This window comes from Bufo bufo, chromosome 9 (genome assembly GCF_905171765.1).
Source record: "Bufo bufo chromosome 9, aBufBuf1.1, whole genome shotgun sequence".
NCBI classification, from domain to species: domain Eukaryota; kingdom Metazoa; phylum Chordata; class Amphibia; order Anura; family Bufonidae; genus Bufo; species Bufo bufo.
Window position 1 is genome coordinate 168,938,091 of NC_053397.1, and position 25,286 is coordinate 168,963,376.

At 42.0% G+C, this 25,286-nt stretch overlaps 1 protein-coding gene across 1 annotated transcript in view; it reads right to left on the minus strand.

The window, feature by feature from the left end:
* Window positions 1-18,209, minus strand: part of CDC42EP1 (CDC42 effector protein 1) — a 36,881-nt gene extending 18,672 nt beyond the window's left edge. The window contains exon 1 of the mRNA XM_040407747.1: window positions 18,113-18,209. The gene's annotated coding sequence lies outside the window, so the exon portion shown is untranslated. The remainder of the gene's footprint in view (window positions 1-18,112) is intronic.
* Between the last annotated feature and the right edge of the window lie 7,077 nt (window positions 18,210-25,286).

Genomic DNA, 25,286 nt, shown 5'->3' on the forward strand with positions numbered 1-25,286 from the left:
CTTATGCAGAATTATGCAGGATTTGACTGATTTAAAATTTGTCCTCTGTTTTGTTGAAAGGACCACAGGTTATCCTACTGCTGGGATCATCCAGCCTTAAAGAGCATCTGTCAGCAGATTTGTACCTATGAAACTGGCTGACCTGTTTCCCTGTCAATCAAACTGGAGAGGGCATTCCAGTTGCAGAGAGAGCAGAGCCTCAATGTTTAATGGCACCCCCCCCATTGCTCCTAGAGACTCATTTGCATATATTAAACTTCTTTTTTCTCAGCAATGCGGGTACATATGAACATAGGACGAACACAGATGCCTTCAGCTGCCAAGCGCACATGTAACAGGTCAGCCAGTTTCAGAGGTACAAATTTGCTGACCTATGCCCTCTAAATGGGTTATCCAAGACTTAAAAAGACCTCAGAGATTGGCCGTCCCATGGTGGAGTTCATACTTAACTGGCTCCCGCTGTTAAATTCTGGCTCTATTTCTCCCCTGCCATCTATGTAGCTCCACCATGCTCTGGCATCAACATCCTGTTGACAGTCACCACATGACAATCACTGGATGCAACGGTGACCTGTCACCCATGTGTCACGTGATCCATTAAAGTGCCACATGGGTGACAGGTCACCACTGCGGCCAGTGATTGTCACGTGGTGCTTGTCAACAGGATTTTGATGCCAGAGCATCGCGGAGCTGCAGAGATGGTCAGGTAGCAATGAAGCCGGAAACCAGTGGTAGGGACCAGTAAGTATGAACACCCCCATGGGTTGGCCACTCTCTGAGGTCTTCGTACGTCTTGTATAACCCCTTAAATATACAGGGGAATCTGTCACAAAAGGTTACATTTCCAGCACAAATGTAGTATTACACAGTTTTATTTGAAATCAGCAGGCAGTGTAGACATACTGGGTCCTCCAGAGCAGGGTTTCTGACCCTACAACCTCTTACTCAGATACATTACAGAAATACTTTACTAAATTACCCGCAAGTCTACCATCATATACTGTACTGCACCTTCTTACAGTATATCATAGGTTGAGGACCAAGTCTTTAGAGCTAGAAAAGCTCTTTTAAGTCACTTCTTACTCTGACTCATAGAGTCCTGAACTGGAGATTCTCAAATATTAACTATGAATTTCCTATTAAAGGGGTTGTCCGGGTTCAGAGCTGAACCCGGACATATCCCCATTTTCACCCAGGCAGCCCCCCTGACTTGAGCATCGGAGCAGTTCATGCTCCGATTCTCTATTTTGTCATGCGCTTAATCACGCAGGGCAAAGGCATTTTCTGGAGTTCCGGTGATGAAGCGGGCTCCCCTTAGGGCTGCCAGGTGGAGGCTTCTGCCCAGAAGTGAGCCCCGTGACGTCACCAGCACTGATGGGCGGGCTTTAGCGCTGCCCTAGCCTGTAAAACTGCTAGGGCAGCACTAAAGCCGGCCTTTCAGAGCCGGTGACGTCAACAAACACAATGCTGGGTAGAAGCCTTCACCTGGCAGTGTGTTATTGTAAATAAAAGAGCCCTTGCCCTGCGCGATCCTGCTTTTCATGCTCCGATGCTAACATCAGGCGGGCTGTCTGGGTGAAATTATGGGTATGTCCGGGTTCAGATCTGAACCCGGACAACCACTTTAAGGAAATGTGTTTTTTCGAAGTCCGGGGCTACTTGGTGATATTGGCTGTGACTCACATGACCATGCATGACTTGCAAGTTACCACAGCCCCAGAATTGCTAAAAAGATCCAACACTGATGTTTTGAGATTCTAGGGTGGCAGTTGTGCCACCTTTGTGTCCCACTGCGACTCTTTTTGGTTCAATGGCTGCACTGCTGCACAGCAATCTCTGGTCGCACGACAAATGTCAAGGCCAAGATCATTGTGTAGCGCCAGCAAAACATTTAAAGAGGATCTGTCAGTTTAATATGCTGCCCCAAGTAAGAAAGCATATTACAGCTACAAGTCCATGTCACTTGGCTACTAGGAGTGCTTAAAGAATATGCTGGACAGAGTCTGATGTATTCATGAGCAGAGCTCTCTCCCACCACTTCCCACCACCCTACTCCCATCAGGATAGTGATTGGAAAACAGATATGTATGAACACACACAGCCACTGCAGAGAAAGGCAGGAGTAGGTGGGATCACAGGGGATATCAAGACAGGGACAGAAAGCGCCAGTCTTCACCCCAATGTGTCTGTTGTATTCTATCATAACTTCTAGTAGCCAAAAAGCTCAATGGATTCATTTGTACCTTTTCAGCTACTAGTATGAACCTACTGTATACCTTTAAAGGACATAACTATATAATAATGAGTGGTAGATGAATTTTCATGCATTTACAAAAATGTTTCTACCCAAAATATTTAATTGCTTATTTAGGCATCCCAATTGAGACCACTTAATGACTACATTGGGAAAAAATGGTCTATAGAGGTAGACAGACTCCAGACATCAAGCAACATTACTTGTTAACACAGAAATACATTCATTTGAAGCCAGTGCAACTGTCTGAAGTGGAGAAAAAGATATTTATCAAAAACAGTGGATATAACTTCAAACGTATTACTTCACGACTCTCTACTTTCCCCAGGATCCTTCACTTATTGAAAGTCTGTCCGCAGGGGCTCCTCAGCCTCACTGATTTTAAAAGAATATATATATATTTTTAGATATAAAAAAATTGCCATGAATGCAGTTAGTGAATTTCAGCTTTGTGTATTATAGCCTGGTAAAACAGGTATCAATATTCTTCTAAGTTCTCTAATAAATCTCACAGATCCAGATGGACCAATCTTTATCTTGATATATGATTCCAAATATTTATTTTGACTCCAAGTGCAAACTACAATATATTGATCTCTAAGCTTCATTTACAGTAGACATATTATGTAATATGACTGCAAAGAAACTATAGGTTGCAATTACAGCTTCCAGATTTCATCATAGGTTTCCCCACTGGAGACATGTCTTAGCAGAATGCGTTGAATTGTCCCTCCCTTTTTTGTTGTCGAGCTGCACAGTTCAATTTTGACCGACAGTTGTCGTAACACGTCGCCATTGAATTGTGTTATTGGTAGAAACAAGCAAATCTATTTTACCTAGTCAGAATTTGGCCCAAACTTCTTGATTAATTTCAGATGAATCCAACTGAGACATGCAAGCCAGTTCTTCTCCCAAAAATATAATAGCACTGAGTGTGCCAAGGGAAAATTGCCTGTTTTAGCTGAGTGGCCTTCGGGTGCTCTTGAGGGTGCTCTTTCTCATTAGGGAGACCATCTACTATGCATGAGGAGTATTGTAGTCCAGTCAATGGTGCTTTGCATTTCTGCATTTCTAAATGCAAATTAGTATATCTTTTATCTGCTTGGATCAGAAATGCTTAGTGTTTCTTTTCTTTATGGAATGAAAGCTAATTTGAATGTCTTTCCCAGAAACCCAAATACAGGTGCAAACCAGCTTTCCTTCCAAAAGGAAAAGAACACTAAGTCTACATGATACCATCAGATATAGATCTAAGAGACCTTAGAGTGTTATGTACCAATTTTTAAGGCAGTTGGTGCATATTTGATTTGGGCAGAATCAGTTCCGACCCAAAAAAACTTTTTTTTAAAATTTGGTGAATCTGAGATGAAACGAATTTCAAGAAATTCGCTCATCTCTAGATATTGGCCTATGAATATGAACCAATGTAATTGCTATGGACAATGTAGAGGGGATTTAGGAGATGCATTAGCGTTATAGACAACAGTAGAAATAGGCAAGGAAAGAATAAAAGGATATTGATGTAACTTTTGGGATGGGTTCTTACATGCCTTTTTGCTGACAGTGCAATGTCTATGGAGATATAGGCCTTGTGCAACATCAAATGTTTGCTGTTTCTATGCTGTATTACTTTTAGAGGATAAAGACAATAAATGGGTTGTTTATACTAAGTGATCCCAAAAAGTTTTCTTAATAAGAATGGGTTAATAATTTTAGATCATGTTCAGATACCATTAGGATGGTATAGGCCACATGTGAGGTGTAAGAAGCTTTTTCTGCCATTTCCCTGTATTTAAAGATCCCTAGACAATGCAGGTGAGCTTGTTAGTGCCCCTATCACCCAGCACCCTAGATTCCACACCGGCCCAATCTGTGGCCAGGTGTAGAATTAGTATATGAAATCTTTTGGATATAACATTGTCAAAAAATGTGATGATTCCCAATTAATAATAGGTCTAATTCCAAAATATGTACACCTACCAGAATATGGTATATCAACAGTAGCATTCTTAACATTTCATTTCTGCAGAGAAAAAAATCATAATCATGGACTCGCGGGACAGGGATGTAATATAATTATTTTACAAAGCATTGGTGTGGCCTTATCTGAAATATGCAGTGCAGGTCTGGGCACCAGTCAATAGAAAGGATGTCCTGGAGCTGGAATAAAATGAAAACAAGAGCAACTAAACTGATAAAGCATGGTGGTTCTATGTTATGAGGAAAGATTAAAATAATTAAATTTATTTAGTCCTGAGAAGAGGCATCTGTTTTCCTTTCCGCTATTCAGATCCATCAAAGGATTTCAATAGCGGATGAAAATGCTTCAGTTTTGTCCCCATTCATTGTCAATGGGGACAAAACTGAACTGAACGAAACAGAATGCACTAAAATGCATTTCGTTTGGTTGTGCTCCCATCGCGGACAGAATAACGCTGCAAGCCGCGTTTTTGTGTCCGCAATGTAGTGTCAGGACACTGTGTGTCCGTTTTCTCTGACACAATAGAAAACGTATCCGTCCCCCATTGACTTTCAATGGTGTTTATGACGGATCCGTCATGGCTATATAAGACATAATACAACCGGATCCGTTCATAACGGATGCATGCGGTTGTATTATGGTAAATTAAGCGTTTTTTTCAGATCCATGACGGATCCGCTAGTGTGAAAGCAGCCTAAATGTATAAAAGGCCAGTCCAAAAATATGATGAAAAGCTATTCCATGTTAAAGTCCATCCAAAGAAAAGGGAAGCTGCCTCCGTTTATAGTTGGAAAAGTTCACTGTCTCTGGTGTCAAGACTTCTTTATCATTCATTGACCCAGTAGATCACTGCTAAAGGTTACTTGTTTAACCTCTTCAGGACACATGACGTACCGGAATGCCATGTTGTCTTGGTACTTAAGGACACATGACGTACCGGTATCATTGAGCAGGCACCTTGGCTAAATGTGCTGGGGGTCCCGTGTGACCCCCCCCCCCCCAGTGGCTTTTACCAGCGGTTGCGGCGGCGAGCGGTGCCATCAGGTCCCCATGCGGCTGTAGGGGGGACCCGATGGCATAGAAGGCAACGCTATGCCTAAGGAAGGCATCGCGCTGCTTTCCGGTGACGAGCCTGTGAGATCCAGCCCCCTGGATCTCACAGGCCGGAAGCTGTATGAGTAATACTCACTGTATTACTCATATAGCCAATGCATTCCAATACAGAAGTATTGGAATGCATTGTAAAGGGATTAGATCCCCAAAAGTTCAAGTCCCAAAGTGGGACAAAAAATAAAGTGAAAAAAAAAGTTTTTCCCCCAAAAAATTTAAAGTTTCAAGTAAAAATAAACAAAAACTTAATTTTCCCCAAATAAAGTAAAAAAAAAATTGGTAAGAAATAGGGGGAAAAAAAAAGTATACATATTAATATAGCCGCGTCCGTATCGACCGGCTCTATAAACATATCACATGACCTAACCCCTCAGATGAACACCGAAAAAAATAAAAAATAAAAACTGTGCTAAATAAACCTTTTTTTGTCATCTAACCGTCACCTCATCCCTCAAAAAATGAGCCCCTACCCGAGACAATCGCCCAAAAAAAAAAAAAATATGGCTCAGAATATGGAGACACTAAAACATCATTGTTTTTGTTTTAAAAAAGCTGTTATTGTGTAAAACTTACATAAATAAAAAAAGTATACATATTAGGTATCGCCACGTCTGTATCGACCGGCTCTATAAAAATATCACATGACCTAATCCCTCAGATGAACACTGTAAAAAATAAAAAATAAAAACTGTGCTAAATAAACCATTTTTTGTCACCTTACATCACAAAAAGTGTAATAGCAAGCGATCAAAAAGTCATATGCACCCCAAAATATTGCCAATCAAACCGTCATCTCATCCTGCAAAAAATGAGACCCTACCTAAGATAATCGCCCAAAAACTGAAAAACTATGGCTCTCAGAATATGGAGACACTAAAACATGATTTTTTTTTGTTTCAAAAATGAAATCATTGTGAAAAACTTACATAAATAAAAAAAAAGTATACATATTAGGTATCGCAGCATCCATAATAACTTGCTCTATAAAAATATCACACAACTTAACCCCTAAGATGAATACCGTAAAAAACTAAAAATAAAAACGGTGTAAAAAAAGCCATTTTTTGTCACCTTACATCTCAAAAAGTGTAATAGCAAGCGATCAAGAAGTCACACGCACCCCAAAATAGTGCCAATAAAACCGTCATCTCATCCCACAAAAATCATACCCTACCCAAGGTAATTGCCCAAAAACTGAAAAAACTGAAAAAATTATGGCTCTCAGACTATGGAAACACTAAAACATGATTTTTTTTTGTTTCAAAAAAGAAATCATTGTGTAAAACTTACATAAATAAAAAAAAAGTATACATATTAGGTATCGCTGCATCCGTGACAACCTGGTCTATAAAAATACCACATGATCTAACCTGTCAGATGAATGTTGTAAATAACAAAAAATTAAAAACGGTGCCAAAACAGCTATTTCTTGTTACCTTGCCTCACAAAAAGTGTAATATAGAGAAACCAAAAATCATATGTACCATAAACTAGTACCAACAATACTGCCACCCTATCCTGTAGTTTCTAAAATGTGGTCACTTTTTTGGAGTTTCTACTCTAGGGGTGCATCAGGGGGGCTTCAAATGGGACATGGTGTCAAAAAACCAGTCCAGCAAAATCTGCCTTCCAAAAACCGTATGGCATTCCTTTCCTTCTGCGCCCTGCCGTGTGCCCGTACAGCAGTTTACGACCACATATGGGGTGTTTCTGTAAACTACAGAATCAGGGCCATAAATATTGAGTTTTGTTTGGCTGTTAACCCTTGGTTTGTTACTAGAAAAAATTTATTAAAATGGAAAATTTGGCAAAAAATGTAAATTCTGAAATTTCATCTCTATTTGCCAATAATTCTTGTGGCACACCTAAAGGGTTAACGACGTTTGTAAAATCAGTTTTGAATACCTTGAGGGGTGTAGTTTCTTAGGTGGGGTCACTTTTATGGAGTTTCTACTCTAGGGGTGCATCAGGGGGGCTTCAAATGGGACATGGTGTAAAAAAAAACAGTCCAGCAAAACCTGCCTTCCAAAAACCGTATGGCATTCCTTTCCTTCTGCGCCATGCCGTGTGCCCGTACAGCGGTTTACGACCACATATGGGATGTTTCTGTAAACTACAGAATCAGGGCCATAAATATTGAGTTTGGTTTGGCTGTAAACCCTTGCTTTGTAACTGGAAACAAATTATTAAAATGGAAAACCTGCCAAAAAAGTGAAATTTTGAAATCGTATCTCTATTTTCCATTAATTCTTGTGGAACACCTAAAGGGTTAACAAAGTGTGTAAAATCAGTTTTGAATACCTTGAGGGGTGTAGTTTCTTAGATGGGGTCACTTTTATGGAGTTTCTACTCTAGGGGTGCATCAGGGCCAAGAGGCTTCAAATGGGACATGGTGTAAAAAAAAACAGTCCAGCAAAACCTGCCTTCCAAAAACCGTATGGCATTCCTTTCCTTCTGCGCCCTGCCGTGTGCCCGTACAGCGGTTTATGACCACATATGGGGTGTTTCTGTAAGCTACAGAATCAGGACCATAAATATTGAGTTTGGTTTGGCTGTTAACCCTTGCTTTGTAACTGGAAAAAAATTATTAAAATGGAAAATCTGCCAAAAAAGTGAAATTTTGAAATTGTATCTCTATTTTCCATTAATTCTTGTGGAACACCTAAAGGGTTAACAACGTTTGTAAAATCTGTTTTGAATACCTTGAGGGGTGTAGTTTCTTAGATGGGGTCACTTTTATGGAGTTTCTACTCTAGTGGTGCATCAGGGGGGCTTCAAATGGGACATGGTGTAAAAAAAAACAGTCCAGCAAAACTGCCAAAAAAGTGAAATTTTGAAATTGTATCTCTATTTTCCATTAATTCTTGTGGAACACCTAAAGGGTTAACGACGTTTGTAAAATCAGTTTTGAATACCTTGAGGGGTGTAGTTTCTAGAATGTAGTTTCCAATTTTTGGGTGGTTTCTATTATGTAAGCCTCGCAAAGTGACTTCAGACCTGAACTGGTCCCTAAAAATTGGGTTTTTGAAAATTTAAGAAAAATTTCAAGATTTGATTCTAAACTTCTAAGCCTTGTAACATCCCCAAAAAATAAAATATCATTCCCAAAATGATCCAAACATGAAGTAGACATATGGAGAATGTAAAGTAATAACTTTTTTTTGGAGCTATTACTATGTATTATAGAAGTAGAGAAATTGAAACTTGGAAATTTGCAATCTTTTTAAAATTTTTGGTAAATTTGGTATTTTTTTTATAAATAAACATTTTTCTTTTTACTTCATTTTGCCAGTGTCATGAAGTACAATATGTGATGAAAAATCTATCTCAGAATGGCCTGGGTAAATCAAAGCGTTTTAAAGTTATCACCACTTAAAGTGACACTGGTCAGTTTTGCAAAAAATTGCCTGGTCCTTAAAGAGGACCTTTCACCAGAAGAAAGCCTCTAAACTGACTATACAGAAGTGTAGAGCGGCGCCCAGGGATCCGGCTGCACTTATTGTTATCCCCGGGCGCCGCTCCGTTCTCCGGTTATAGCCTCCGGTATGTTTGTAGTTAGGCTCCACCCACTTGATCCTGCCACGGTCTTCTTCCACAGAAAGTTTAGAACCATCAAGTCTGTACTGGATTCAGACCGTATGGTACCACATGTTTATGTCATTAAGACTTTACTGCTTGTGGAAAGGTTTAATTGCCTACGGCACCTAATACATTTTGAGATGGACTGGCCATCCAGATATAAGATCTGCACTGGCCATCCAGATATAAGATCTGCACCCCTCAGCCCAGGAATTGCAGAAAGTGTTACAGGGGTTGTCTCACTTCGGTAAGTGCCATTTATCATGAAGAAAAAGTTAATACAAGCCACTTACTAATATATTGTTATTATCCATATTGCTTCCTTTTATGGCTGGATTCATTTTTCTATCTCATTATACACTGCTAGTTTCCATGATTACAGACCACCCTGCAATACATCAGTTGTGCTTGCACAATGTAGGAAAAAGCACTGGCCTATGTGCGCTCCCATGGTCCCGGCCACCAGAGAAGCTGACGCTTTTTCCTATAGTGTGCAAGCACGACCACCACTGATGGACTACTACAGGGTGGTCTGTAACCATGGAAACGAGCAGTGAATAATGTGATAGAAAAATGAATCCAGCCAGCAAAGGAAGCAATATGGATAATAACAATACATTAGTAAGTGCCTTGTATTAACTTTCTCTACATGATAAATGCCACTTACTGAAGTGAGACAACCCCTTTAATGAGAATAGAACTGCATGCCTCTGGTTATTTGGAAAAGTTGCAATGTGAACTAAGAGTGAGACTCATGGTGGATCACTACTATCCCTGCTACCACTTATATACAACTATTGGGAGAATCATTATATGTAACATACCTCAGAACTGTGTCTTTTGCTGCTGTATGAACTACTACTCCCATTATCTATTTAGTAAAGAGGAAGTTATTCCATCTACACTGGGCCTGGCCATTGTTTCTACCATTCGCTGGCCTTCATCCTGCCCTCCTGCCTCACACCATGCCAAATATCCACAATCAAAGGCAGCTCAACTATCATCAGGCAGGAGCCCCAGAAGGTCAGGGATTGCCCTGAGGGAAGAAAGGGTGCACCCTCCATTCATTGTGCATGGCCCAGGAAGTGCCGGAGGGAAGATTGCCACCATGAACTGTGAGTACTACTGCCACCATCATTGTCACTACCACTCCTTCCATTCTTGTCTGCCACTGTGGGACACTGCAACTGTAAGAACTGCAAATCTGTAGACTAGTCTACCTCAGGTCATGGAAGGAACAGCTGACGGTTTAAAAAAAAGGCTTAGCTGATTTTTTAAAACTAAATAGCATTAATGCTTATGAAAATGTGTAGACGTTTGGTTCTCACTCCTATTTCCTAAAATTCCCATCCCCACCCATCCTATGGTTGAACGGGATGGACTTATGTTTTTTTTTTCAGCTGAACTATGTAACTATGTAGACACCATTACAAATTCCAATGTAGGTAACATTAATGCTGTTATATACTCACATATGAATATCATAGGGGATATATAACTAAACTAGATGATGTTTTAAAGGTTCTTTATGTACTTAAAAAGTTATATATTGGTAAACTTTGCTGCTACTAAGTTTGTTCTAGCTGAACAATTGCACTTTGCTCACGGGTTGCTCTATTAACTTTTCGTGATCTTCACAATTTATAAGGCTCTGCTCACAGTAGCAACATAACTTCTGTTCTCAATCGTCCTATGACAAATATGACATCAGTTTTGGATGAATCTTAATAAATCCTGACTTCTCCTATTGACTTATTATAGGGTTTGTCTTGATTCTCTTGGGATTCCAGTATTCTTGACAGTGAAAATACAGGAACCTCTGATGGAAAGAGGGTAGCACAAATGTGAACAGAAGCTCTCTGTTGCCTGCAGCAATATTAAGGCACTGATTAAAGGGGTTGTCCGGTATTTTTATGTTGATGGCCTATCCTCATTCACTTCAATGGGAGCAGCAACCAACTCTCTCCACCAGCCAATAGACAGATCTCTGTAGTCTCAGCCCTGGAGATACTTTGGAACAGCTGATCATTGAGGATGTTGGGTGTCGGACCCCAGCAATCAAATGTTGATGTCTATTCTGGGTAGAGGTCATCAATATAAAAATACTGAACAACCCCTTTAAGACTCTGTTCACATCACATTTATGACTTCCAGTTAACATATACATCCAGATACAGATATGCTAAAGGTACCATGTCATCCATAGGTTCACAATGTATAAAAAAAATGCAATTTTTTAAAAATTTATGGGCTGAATTTATCATTTGCAATGGTTTTGGTGTCAGCGGCTTTGTGAGGGTGCGCCAAATTTAATAACTGGTTCACAGTAATAATGTGCAATGTGGTGTACACCTATGTCTGTAAAAGTACACCAGGTGGGTGCCTAGTGTGGAGATGAGAATTTTTTGGAAAATTTTTAAAAAGTCGCATATCAGCAATAAGACTTATAGGTGTTCTAGTCTGAAATCCTGGCTTACTTTTCGCTCCACTTCTAAAAATGGTGAGGCTCACCAAATGTTGCAAAAATATGCACCAAATGTTGCAAGCAGGCATCAGCAACTTTTTTCTGTCACAAAACAAAAATTGTGATTTGAGAAATGACCCCTATGTTCTTCTTTTACTGTATACCATTGTACGTAGTCTACTATGCATATTTATCAGTGGCAGGCTAGTAACTTAAAGTGGCCCTGGAAAGATTACTAAAAGATTACTAAAAGTGGTCTTGTAGTGGGGTTCAAATTGATGGAAGGCAGGGTGAGAAATACCATATTGTGGCTCATTATACCACCCCAACAGAGCCAAATACCACAGTCCATCACAAAATACTGCCAGCAGCACAAAATACATTCCCGAAAACTTCCACTGACTGACAATGAGGAGGGCCCAGGTGGCCCACCAGGAGATTTTCCTGTAAGATCTACGGCCAATCCGCCCCTGTTTACTATGGGCCCAGCAAAACAAGGAGTACTTCCAGGTAATGTGCTAAAGTCTGCACTTCTTATCCTCGTCCCCAGGATGTCCACATACCATGTAATCTAATGTAGAAAGAGCCAGAGGGATAACAAGAAAGAAAAAGTCTAAATGGTCCACTACACTTTTACCTGATACCAAAATACTGTATTATTTTTATAGATTCGGCTTAAACAATGCTGGACATTTATTCTAGACGTTCCTGCAGCTGCACATGTTATTATTGGAGGGCTTCCAGCACTAAAAGTGGCAACTCTGAAAACAATATATTGAGCAGGAACAAGTAAAAAAAAAATAATGAACATTTATGGGGTCACTTGGCAACCTTCGCACCACCCAAAAGCCTTAAGTGATAGGGTCTTGGTGCTCACTAGTGAACCCTTTAACTCACTTTATAGATATTGATGACCTATCCTCCAGACATGTCATACCTCAGATCAGTGATAGTCTGACACCCACCACCCCACCCAGGGGCGTAGCGTGGGGGGGCTAGGGGGGCCATTGCCCCGGGCGCCACACTGCAGGGGGGGGCGCTGTCCGCTGGGCTGGCACAAGTTAAATCGCCGACGCTGTGTTTTTTTTTTTTTCACACAGCGCCCGGCTGCAGAGCAGAGTGAGGAGGCGAGGCGGGGCACGCACGGCAGTTCCTGATAGGCTCTGCCCACCTTCCAGGCGGGAAAGACAGTGCACAGCCAGGAGCCGGAGCAAGAAGAAGCAGAAGATGGCTGCCGCACTGTCGCTGAATCAGTAGTAGACTGTAGTCCAGCCTAGAGACAGTGATTCAAGCGACCCTGAGACAGAGGGAGTGACAGTCAGTGTCACTGTCCCAGAGTCCCAAAGTCCCATCCTGAGTGTGTAATTAGGTCAGTAATGACTAGTGTACTGTGTTGGCATGGGCTGAGGGCAGGTAGGCGTTAGGGGTAATATATGATAATATGAGTGAAGTGCCACTGTGCCAGTCAGTGCCATGAGAGCCAGGACAAGGCTGCCAAGCACATGACACCATGGCACTGCAGTCAGAGTGCTGGTGAAGGATGACCAGGGACACTGAGACAGTATGCCTCTCTGGGATGCCATCTGCCCATCTCTGCTGTCCATATACCAGGCCTACCCTGGTATATGGACAGCAGAGATGGGCAGATGGCATCCTCTGGGCAGTACTGTCTCTCTGGTCATCCTTCACCAGCACCCTGACTGCCACGGTCCTGCTTGGTCTGGCTCTCATGGAACTTCGCTGCCTGGTGCTTGGCTATCAGCACTGAGTGACAGTCAGTGTCACAGTGTTGATATACCACCTGCCCGCCTGGTCACCCCACCTAACACTCAGGGAGACAAGTGACTCAGACTGTTAGGTGTGGGGTGACCAGGGGGTATGTGAAGTGGTAATACTGGTAGGACTGGTATATGGACAGCAGAGATGGGCAGATGGCATCCTCTGGGGGTTGTATCTTACATGGGACTATATGCTGGAGGAGCTGAAGGGAGAGTGATGTATTTTACATGGGACTGTATGCTGAAGGGGCTGAAGGCAGGGCAGTGATGTATCTTACATGGGACTGTATGCTGGAGGAGCGGAAGGCAGGGGGAGTGATGTATTTTCCATGGGACTGTTTGCAAGAAGGACTGAAGACAGGGGGAGTGATGTATCTTACACGGGACTGTATGCTGGAGGAGCTGAAGGGGGCCATAATTATTACTATAATACTACAGAGGTGGTCATTATAATAATAATAATAATAATAATAATAATACAGAGGGGGCCACTATATATTATAATTATACAGAGAGCATTATACTTATGAGCACTACGGGGGAAGGGGAGGTCTGTTATGTAAGGGTGATAGTAAAGTGAGGAATCTAAAACATTTTCTGCAAAACTTTGCAGAGATGAGATGCGGCTGAAAGAAGGTGTCAAGACGGTCCTACCTCCGAATGAAGACATTGAGGATAGTCTATATCACAGGAGATGGTGCTGTATTCTCCTGTATATTTCATAGCAATGTATGTTATGTCCATCCAAATATCTGTTTCACGGTAGGGTAGGGGGGAGGGGGTATATAAAATTTGGCCCACACTGCCTCAGCCCGGCCCCAGACTCCAGGTCACACTGTGCGTGTTCTGAATTCTGGGGCCTCACACCCATCTACTACATTATCTGTACTCAAAAAGTTATCACTGTGTTATCTGTGGTGTTACATAGGACTGCAGGTGACATCTACTACATAATTTGTATACGCCACTGACCCCACCGATCAGCTGTTTTGGGTAGCCCCTGGAGGATGGAGTGTGTACATATCTGGAGGATACGTTATCAATATCTGTAGCCCAGAGAACCCCTTTAACTACGGATACCAGACCAGAGCACAAAATTGTAATCAGTTGTGTCTGGCTCAGGCATAAAACAACTAGCATGCCACAACTGTTATATATTAATCCAGCCTTTGCAGTCATTATTATTTATTATGGTGGCATTAACTTGTGGCCACACAGTAATGAGAACGAGATAACTGTATTATAACCAGGCACATCTAATAAAAGAGCTGTAATATACGTTGCTAAATTGATATTGTATTTAATACAGTTATATTCCAGACATTAGTGTGTGGCAATGGAAGGGTTACATTAACTGTACAAGGTCTGCCAAAGCTCAGTTCTCATGCCCACCAAATACTTTCTCTCCTGAAGTCACTCCCTCATTCACCCTCACTTTCTCATTCTCTGCTTTCGGAAGCAGTTTTCGTCTTGAGGCTTAGCTAAATTTGGTATAATCAGCAGTTTCTTCAGCATTTTTGGCTCTGTCCAGCAGATCCACCCATCTATTACTGGAGCAAAGAGAAGATATAGAATTAAAAAGATGAAGACCAGAACTTATTTGCTGAATGGAGCAGAGGAATAGATTAGGCTCTGTGTACTGTGTTCCGTAGGAGCAATATTTTTCAGCATAACCTTTTTCAAATGTATTGTTGGAAAGTACAGCAGTCTGGTCTTTCCTAAAGAGAGGAACAGGATAGGCCATCAATGGAGCTGTGTAGTTCCAGTGCTGACTTCTGGTGGTGGAGCTACTTAGGAACAGTTGATCGCAGGGGTGCCGGGTGTCTGACACCCACCAATCTTATATTGATAGCCAGCATCGGACTGAAGTCCCTTGGGCCCACCAAGGAAATTATTCCAAGGCCCTCCCTCTGTGTATATAGGACCTTAAGGGCCTTGTTTTACAAGGAGTCCATGATTGTTAGAGCTTGGGCCCACAGAAGGATTCTCTGGTGGGCCAGTTCAATCCTGTTGATGGCCCATCCTGAGGATAGGCCTTCAATATTAAAATCATTGAATATCTCTTTGAGTTTTCCATATACATGGGATCGGCTGACCATGTAATGTGCATGGGGGCCTCTTAATTTTCCTCTGATAGCAGATATTGGGGGAGAAAAGGGTCAGGCTCAATGGATTTTAACACGCTAAATCCGCTTATTCTCAGAGAGCGGTGTCTGGCAGCGGCTTTCTCCTCTCTCCCATTCCCCACTCTGCTGAGCCAAGTATGCCTCTATGGAGGCATCGGGGAGAGAGATGACTGTGGGCTGAACAAGTGTTTGACTGACAGTTATCTCATGTATATGGCTGGCTTTTTTTGAAGAGAGCAAAACATGAAACAATGGACAAAAAAATGCAAGATCAATTCTTAAAAATATAAAAAAATATAAATAAAACTATAGTTTCTCATTTGTTCTTGGCTTTCTAGGCCCCAAAGGGAGTGCCAGTGCCACCGGTGGGTGACAAGGTAGGATCTCATCTATATCCCAGTGGAGATTTAGTGTTGTCATTGGTAGTCCTAATAATTCTAATATGATTGAAAGGGTTCTCCGGGAATGGTTTAAAATGGCCACCAGCAACCTAGAATGTGAGAAGGACTGCTTGCCTCCACGTGAAGAGCTTCCTAGGAGGGTGAGGTGATGGGACCTCACTACACGTTACGCTCTGGCACTTGCATATGACAGGTGAGTTTCCCTGTCAGGCATACAGGGGCGGACTGGAAAATTAAAGTGGCCCTGGAAAAAAACCTAAAAGTGGCCCCATGTTTTAGGTGTGTCCAAATTGACAGAAGGCAGGGCAACACATGTAGGCAGGGACAACCAAAGTAGGCAGAGGCAGCAATACCTTAGTGCAAAACAATATACCACACCAGAACAACCAAATACCACAGTGCAACACAAAATGCCGCCACCTGTACCACAGTCTTCAACTGTATCACTATCCTGAGGACAGAAATACGGTTGAAATCAGGAGGGCACCTGCAGCCACTGACCAGGTGTATAGGAGAGAATCAGATCATTATGTACTCAGCTGGTGGCCATGAGTAGAGCTTGGGTAATTTCCCTGTAGGGTCTATGGCCATTCCGGCCCTGATGGCATATCATAGGCAGGATCACATCATTACCATCTATTGTAGAGCAGAGTAGTGTGTAGTGAGGTCCTGCCACCTCACCCAGCTCTGCAAGTGGTGGCAACTAATCCTGCTCACATTCTAGGACAGATTGCTGGCAGCTATTTGAAATCATTCCCAGAGAACCCCTTTTAAGCTGTAGCAAAGGTAACAACATAAAGGTATACGATAAATGTGGATGGACTAAGTTTTATCCAGGAGGAGGAAGCAAGTTCTGTTGGAAAGGGCAGAAGAGATTAATAATAAACGGTTAAACAAACGTAAAAGTTATTTATACAGGGAAGATAAGAGAGCGGTCAGAACATAGTACACAGAGGAGACTAATGACGGCAGGGGACACACAGGGCATGTTTCTCATGTGCAGGACATTCATTGTAGCCAAAGCAGCAATGAACTGGTTAACAAGACAACTTTGCATGCAGTTCTTTAACCACTGATAACAGGAAATGAATATATATGAATATATCTCATGTGTCTTTCCAAGCAAATGTTCTCAAGAACTATCATGTTTGGCCTCTATGTTCAGAATATACACTGAAAATAGGCCCATAAACGATCATCTAAACATATGGCAAACAAATATACGTTAGACCATCACCACTATTGGAACATGTAATACAGTGGTCCATCAAGTTACACTATTAATTGCTTCCAGGACTACCATTGTATGTTAAAACCATTGTAAGTTAAGTAATCGGTTCCAAAACCCAAAATGTCATCCAAGATAAGAGAAAATGAAGATTTAAGAAAAATAAGCAGATAGCTAAGACATATAAAACAAGTCTTTAAATGTAACAGTCAGGAATAGCTGCTAACCAGCAACTAATACAGCTATTGTACCAGAGAAGTGACCTTGATTGGTTGGATCTGAGTCTGAGGCATTGTGTGTTGAGTCTGGTTTTTAACTTAAGATGGGTCAGAAAAGACCATTGTATGTTGAAAATAGTTTATCCTGAGTCCATTGTATCTTGAGGGATCACTGTACCGTGTGAAAACTCTTTGAGACTACCACCCAAAACTTAATTGAAAAGTGGTCTTCTAGGGGGTGGTCTTCTCAATGAAGATGGCCAGTGTGCATATTATGTGGTGGAACTAAAAGTCTGTCATGGAAAACCTGGTCTGGATAAGAGGTGGTCTTTTGTGGCGCTTTTATTGTCTACATTTTTTTTTATAAATGGGAGGCAATGGCATCATATAAGGATAAAGTTTCATATGCCAGTGTTACATATAAGCTGAATGTCATTTCTGAATGCAATACAAGTGCCGAAATCAGCTAGGCACTGTGACTCACAACGCACAACAGCACACACCTAGCACGACAAAAATCTTCATGCATTTGATTATGCTATAAGGTAATAATATGGTCGACCTTTGGTTTGCAGAAATCCAGATGGATGATTGCTCCCTATTTATCATGCTTACAGTTTACGTAGCCCCTGGTTTCTTTTTAAATACAAGTGAATCAGCAGAAATCCTGGCAACACAATTTGTAAAATTTTAAGAAACCTTTCATTTTTATTCTAATTCTAAGATGTATGCAGAGAACCCACAAAACGTGCCGTATATCCATTTACACTTGTCAGCATTACAGCAGATTAAGAATTTAGAACCTTAAGGGACAATATGAGACATTGAAGGATCATAAGGATTTAAGGCTTACAGGGTTTAATCTTTGGTGTCACATCTCTCGATGCCTATTGTGCTTTCAGTATTTTCAGGACCCTCTGAAGGGAAATTATTAAGATATAGTAATAAAGTGTATGGAATGTTGTACAATTACCTGTCCTAGGCATCTGTCTGCGTCCCAGGCTGTGAGTGCACAGCTTTAGCAGAAAACCATAACAGCTGGAAGAACAAGGGTCCACAAAGTGAGTCAGAGTTTGGTAGGAAAGTAGGCTGGGACGGACGGAGCAGGAAAGGAGCCTATAGGGAGGAGAGAGGGAGACGAGAGAAAGGAGGGAAGTTAGGAAGTTCTGGAATAGGAGGGGAGAATGGATGAGGGATTTAGGTGAGAGAACATATGTGAGAAGGATAAAGGAAGATAAAGAAATATCATAGAAGGATAAAGGAGCCCTCTTTATCAGAGTACAGTGACCACATATGGGCTTTTTTATGTCTGTGTATACACTCTTTTTTGTATATGTTTTACATTATAATAGAGTTTTTGGATGGATGCAAAGGACTAAAATAAAGAGCAGTTTAAATTATGCTTCTCGAAATGCATGAAAATAATACTACTAAAACTACAAATAGGGAACTTGGGGGCTCATTTATCAAACTGGTGTAAAGTAGAACTGGTCATGGCAACCAATCAGATTCCACCTTTCATTTTGGACAACTCCTTTGGAAAATGAAAGGTGGAATCTGATTGGTTGCTATGGGCAACTACGCCAGTTCTACTTTACACTAGTTTGATAAATGACCCCCTTGGTCTATACAATGTATTAGCAAGTTCCATAACATGGTGACATTGTTGGAAGTTCTTCATTTAGCATTGGGAGTTATGGACTATACCCACAGCAGTTCTATAGCTATTGATGACCTATCCTCTTTAATATCTAATTGATGGGGGTCCGACTCCTGCCAATCAGATATTTGAAGAGCGCTGCTGTCTCTTCCTTGGCCAGTGACACATTTGGGCTAGTCGCAGCTCAGTCCTGTTCAAATGAATGGCCTGAGCTCTGACACCAAGCACAGCTTCTATACAATGCTGTGAAGAGGCTGCAGCGCTCACCATTGTGCCATGGCCTCTTTAACCCCTAAAGAGTCACTGTACTTTCACACAATTTAATTTAATTTAATAGAGAATGGTGTAACTTCTATATCTACAGTATATCACTTCATTTAACCCTTTCTACCCCGGACATTTTTTTAGTTTTTGCATTTTCATTTTGTGCTCCCTGCCTTCCCAGAGCCATAACTTTTTTATCTTTCCGTTTACATAGCCGTATGAGGGCTTGTTTTTTGTAGGACAAGTTGTACTTTCCAACACCATATTGCCTGAAGTGTTAAATGTCTGCAACGAGCATTATTGCGAGTTCCGGACATGAGCCGCAGGTGTCTACTGTATAAAACAGCAAGGACCCTGTGGTCATGGAGCCCGCTTCACTCAGGAGCGGGTGCCATCATTAAAGACCCAGGTTTTTTTTAACCCCTTCCCAAACACCGTACTGGTTGGGAAAGAGTTAAAAAAAGCTGTAAAATCATGGCCGCTAGGGGTCTCACGTCCACCTAATTTTCAGTCCACTGTTATCAGGCAAGAACCATCCCTAGTAACAGCTGAGAGGAAGTGGGAGCAGAGCATATCAGAGCTACCTGAGATCCTGATAAAAGAACTGCTTCTAAACAGCTTTTAAATATTATAGGAGCCTCCTGTGTATCTGTAAGTGTGATTTCCCCTGTGAACAGAACTAAGGTAAAGGTAAGGTAAACTTTTTTTTTTGAAAACTTAGGTACGCTTTAAGGACTGGGACCATTTTCATTTTGGTATTTTTGTTTTTTCCTCCTTAAATTCCAATAGCCATAACTTTTTAAATTTTCTGTTTATATATCCATATGAGGACTTATTTTTGAAGGATAAGTTGTATTTTTAACAGCACCATTTAATTTGCCATGTCTTGTACTTTTTAAAAACTAAAACCTTTGGAAAAAAATCTAAATTTTCTTTGTATCTCCATTTTCCAAAAACCATGACTTTTAAAATGTTATATCTACAGAGCTATTATTAACCACCTCAGCCCCTATAGCTTAAACACCCTGAAAGACCAGGCCACTTTTTACACTTCTGACCTACCCTACTTTCACCATTTATTGCTCGGTCATGCAACTTACCACCCAAATGAATTTTACCTCCTTTTCTTCTCACTAATAGAGCTTTCATTTGGTGGTATTTAATTGCTGCTGACATTTTTACTTTTTTTTGTTATTAATCGAAATTTAACATTTTTTTTGAAAAAAAAATGACATTTTTCACTTTCAGTTGTAAAATTTTGCAAAAAAAACGACATCCATATATAAATTTTTCTCTAAATTTATTGTTCTACATGTCTTTGATAAAAAAAAAAATGTTTGGGTAAAAAAAAAAATGGTTTGGGTAAAAGTTATAGCGTTTACAAACTATGGTACAAAAATGTGAATTTCCGCTTTTTAAAGCAGCTCTGACTTTCTGAGCACCTGTCATGTTTCCTGAGGTTCTACAATGGCCAGACAGTACAAACACCCCACAAATGACCCCATTTCGGAAAGTAGACACCCTAAGGTATTCGCTGATGGGCATATTGAGTTCATAGAACTTTTTATTTTTTGTCACAAGTTAGTGGAAAATGATGATTTTTTTTTTTTTTTTACAAAGTCTCATATTCCACTAACTTGTGACAAAAAATAAAAAGTTCTATGAACTCACTATGCCCATCAGCGAATACCTTGGGGTGTGTTCTTTCCAAAATGGGGTCACTTGTAGGGTAGTTATACTGCCCTGGCATTCTAGGGGCCCAAATGTGTGGTAAGGAGTTTGAAATCAAATTCTGTAATAAATGGCCGGTGAAATCCGAAAGGTGCTCTTTGGAATGTGGGCCCCTTTGCCCACCTAGGCTGCAAAAAAGTGTCACACATGTGGTATCTCCGTATTCAGGAGAAGTTGGGGAATGTGTTTTGGGGTGTCATTTTACATATACCCATGCTGGGTGAGAGAAATATCTTGGTCAAATGCCAACTTTGTATAAAAAAATGGGAAAAGTTGTCTTTTGCCAAGATATTTCTCTCACCCAGCATGGGTATATGTAAAATGACACCCCAAAACACATTCCCCAACTTCTCCTGAATACGGAGATACCACATGTGTGACCCCACATATTCCAAAGAGCACCTTTCGGATTTCACTGGTCATTTTTTACAGAATTTGATTTCAAACTCCTTACCACACATTTGGGCTCCTAGAATGCCAGGGCAGTATAACTACCCCACAAGTGACCCCATTTTGGAGAAGTTGGGGAATGTGTTTTGGGGTGTCATTTTACATATACCCATGCTGGGTGAGATAAATATCTTGGCAAAAGACAACTTTTCCCATTTTTTTATACAAAGTTGGCATTTGACCAAGATATTTATCTCACCCAGCATGGGTATATGTAAAATGACACCCCAAAACACATTCCCCAACTTCTCCTGAATACGGAGATACCACATGTGTGACACTTTTTTGCAGCCTAGGTGGGCAAAGGGGCCCAAATTCCTTTTAGGAGGGCATTTTTAGACATTTGGATACCAGACTTCTTCTCACGCTTTGGGGCCCCTAAAATGCCAGGGCAGTATAAATACCCCACATGTGACCCCATTTTGGAAAGAAGACACCCCAAGGTATTCAATGAGGGGCATGGCGAGTTCATAGAAAAATTTTTTTTGATTTTTTTCTCACAAAGTCTCCCTTTCCGCTAACTTGGGACAAAAATTTCAATCTTTCATGGACTCAATATGCCCCTCAGCGAATACCTTGGGGTGTCTTCTTTCCAAAATAGTGTTATTTGTGGGGTGTTTGTACTGCCCGGGCATTTGAGGGTCTCCGCAATCATTACATGTATGCCCAGCATTAGGAGTTTCTGCTATTCTCCTTATATTGAGCATACGGGAAATGAGATTTTTTTTTTCCCGTTCAGCCTCTGGGCTGAAAGAAAAAAATGAACGGCACAGATTTCTTCATTCGCATCGATTAATGTGGATGAAAAAATCTCTGCCAAAAAAAGAAAAAGGAGGGGAAAGGCGTCTGCCAGGACATAGGAGCTCCGCCCAACATCCATACCCACTTAGCTCGTATGCCCTGGCAAACCAGATTTCTCCATTCACATCAATCGATGTGGATGAATAAATCATTGCCGGGATTTTTTTTTTTTTATATATATATACAAAGTGTTTTCCAAAGTATATGAACACCGCCACCTCCTCAGCTCATATGCCTCGGCAAACGTATCTTTTACTGCAGAGGAGAAATCTCGTCTTGCAGCGCCGCATACACCGACTTGCGTGTAATCTGACAGCAGCGCAATGCTTCTGTCAGAATGCACATCAGTGCTGCAGCTAGTCGATAGGTTGGTCCACCTGGAAGGTAAAAAAAACAAAACAAAAAAGAAAAAACCAGGCCGCAACGCAATAAATTTATTAACTTTAGAACAGAACATATTTACTTTTTTTAAACTTTTTTAACTGAACGTTAACTTTTTTACTTACCGGTAATTTTTTTTTTGTTTAGTTTTTTTTACCTTTATAGAACAAACCTCTACTTCCCCATGGGACAATGTTCAAAGCGCAAATCGCCCAAAGATGTGGCGAAGTACGTTATGCACTTTATCCCAGGTGAAAGGAGAGGTTTGCAGCAGCTGTGAGTAAAAGGGCCCTAATAGCCCTGTGTGCCTGTCCTGTGAGATGCAATCCCTATGCTAGGTGTACCTGTGTGTGGTACTTCCGGAAACACTCGCCTAAGCATAGGGCAGGGTGGTCAGGACAGTCAGGACAGAAATAGCGGGTGTCACGCCTTATTCCACTCCTGCTACAGACACGACATTTTTTTCGGGGTGGCGGTTGGGTTGAGGTACCAGCAACGACACTGGGGAAATGTCGCTCATGTAGACGGCTAACTACACTGGTGGATGGGGCCACGGAACCTTCTAGATACAGGAGGTTCTCGATGATCTCTTCCTGGAATTTGAGGAAGGATCGTGTTCTCCCAGCCTTACTGTAGAGAACAAAACTATTATACAGAACCAATTGAATTAAATATACAGACACCTTCTTATACCAGCGTCTGGTGCGTCGGGAAACTAAATAGGGAGCCAACATCTGGTCATTGAAGTCCACCCCTCCCATGAGCGCATTATAGTCGTGGACTGAGAGGGGCTTTTCAATGACACGGGTTGCCCTTTCAATTTGGATTGTCGTGTCTGCATGAATGGAGGAGAGCATGTAAACGTCATGCTTGTCTCTCCATTTCACCGCGAGCAGTTCTTCATTACACAAGGCAGCCCTCTCCCCCCTTGCAAGACGGGTGGTAACGAGCCGTTGGGGGAAGCCCACGCAACTAGTTCGCGCGGTGCCACAGGCGCAAATCCGTTCTAGAAACAAATGCCTAAAGAGGGCCACACTTGTGTAAAAATTGTCCACATAAAGATGGTACCCCTTGCCGAATAAGGGTGACACCAAGTCCCAGACTGTCTTCCCACTGCTCACCAGGTAGTCAGGGCAACCGACCGGCTCCAGGGTCTGATCTTTTCCCTCATAGATCCGAAATTTGTGGGTATAGCCTGTGGCCCTTTCACAGAGCTTATACAATTTGACCCCATACCGGGCACGCTTGCTTGGGATGTATTGTTTGAAGCCAAGGCGCCGGTAAAATGTATTAGGGACTCGTCTACGCAGATGTTTTGCTCGGGGGTATACAAATCTGCAAATTTCTGGTTGAAATGGTCTATGAGGGGCCGAATTTTGTGGAGCCGGTCAAAAGCTGGGTGGCCTCTGGGACGGGAGGTGGTGTTGTCGCTAAAATGCAGAAAACGCAGGATGGTCTCAAATCGTGTCCTGGACATAGCAGCAGAGAACATGGGCATGTGATGAATTGGGTTCGTGGACCAATATGACCGCAATTCATGCTTTTTAGTTAGACCCATGTTGAGGAGAAGGCCTAGAAAAATTTTAAGTTCGGAAACTTGGACTGGTTTCCACCTGAAAGGCTGGGCATAATAGCTTCCCGGGTTTGCGGTTATAAATTGTGTGGCATACCGGTTTGTCTCTGCCACGACTAAGTCCAAGAGCTCCGCAGTCAAGAACAGCTCAAAAAATCCCAGTGCCGAACCGATCTGAGCTGTCTCAACCCGAACTCCAGACTGGGCGGTGAAAGGGGGAACTACTGGTGCGGCTGAAGTTGGTGACTGCCAATCAGGGTTTGCCAGCACCTCAGGGATTCTAGGGGCTCTACGGGCCTGTCTGTGCGGTGGCTGCGACGGGGTAACTACTGCACGTGCCACCGTACCAGCTTCAACTGCCCTTCTGGTGCTCGCTACTTCACCATGTTGTACGGCAGTGCTGGTACTAGGTCCAGGAAGGGCTGCGCTGCTGGTGTATGCCTCACCACGTGATCCGGCAGCGACAGCCCCACTCTGCTGCTCTTAAAGCGGATCCTGCGCAACCTGTGGTCTAGCGACACGGGGCCGGGTACGCCTGGTTCTATCAGGGACCTCCACCTCCTCGTCCGAACTTTGGGTCAGAGAGCCACTGCTTTCTACAGGTTCATATTCTGACCCGCTAGATTCGTCAGATGAGGGTTCCCATTCCTCATCCGACTGGGTCAGAATCCTGTAGGCCTCTTCAGAAGAATATCCCCTGTTTGACATTTTGGACTACTAAATTTAGGGGTATTCCCTGAGACCACCCAAGAAAAAAAGCAAGCCTGTCTTACAAAGGGGAGGCTAGCGAAGTACCGGAGGCCGCTGCAGTTGATAAAAAATATCAAAACAGATTTTTTTATCGCCGCAGCGCGTGTAAAGTGAATGTGCAGTGATCAAAAAAAATAAATTTTTTGTCACTGCGGTGGGGCGGGTGTGGGTGAACGCACGTGTGGGCGATCGATCAGGCCTGATCGGGCAAACACTGCGTTTTGGGTGGAGGGCGAGCTAAAGTGACACTAATACTATTATAGATCTGACCGTGATCAGTTTTGATCACTTACAGATACTATAAAAGTACAAATGCTGATTAGCGATACGCTAATCAGCGAATCAGTGACTGCGGTGCGGTGGGCTGGGCGCTAACTGACGCTAACTACCTAACCAAGGGACCTAAACTATCCTAAAACAGCCAATACTAGTGAAAAAAAAAAAGTGACAGTTTACACTGATCATTTTTTGTCTTTCACTAAGTGATTGACAGGGGGCGATCAAGGGGTTAATTTGGATGATGGGGGTGATGGAAGG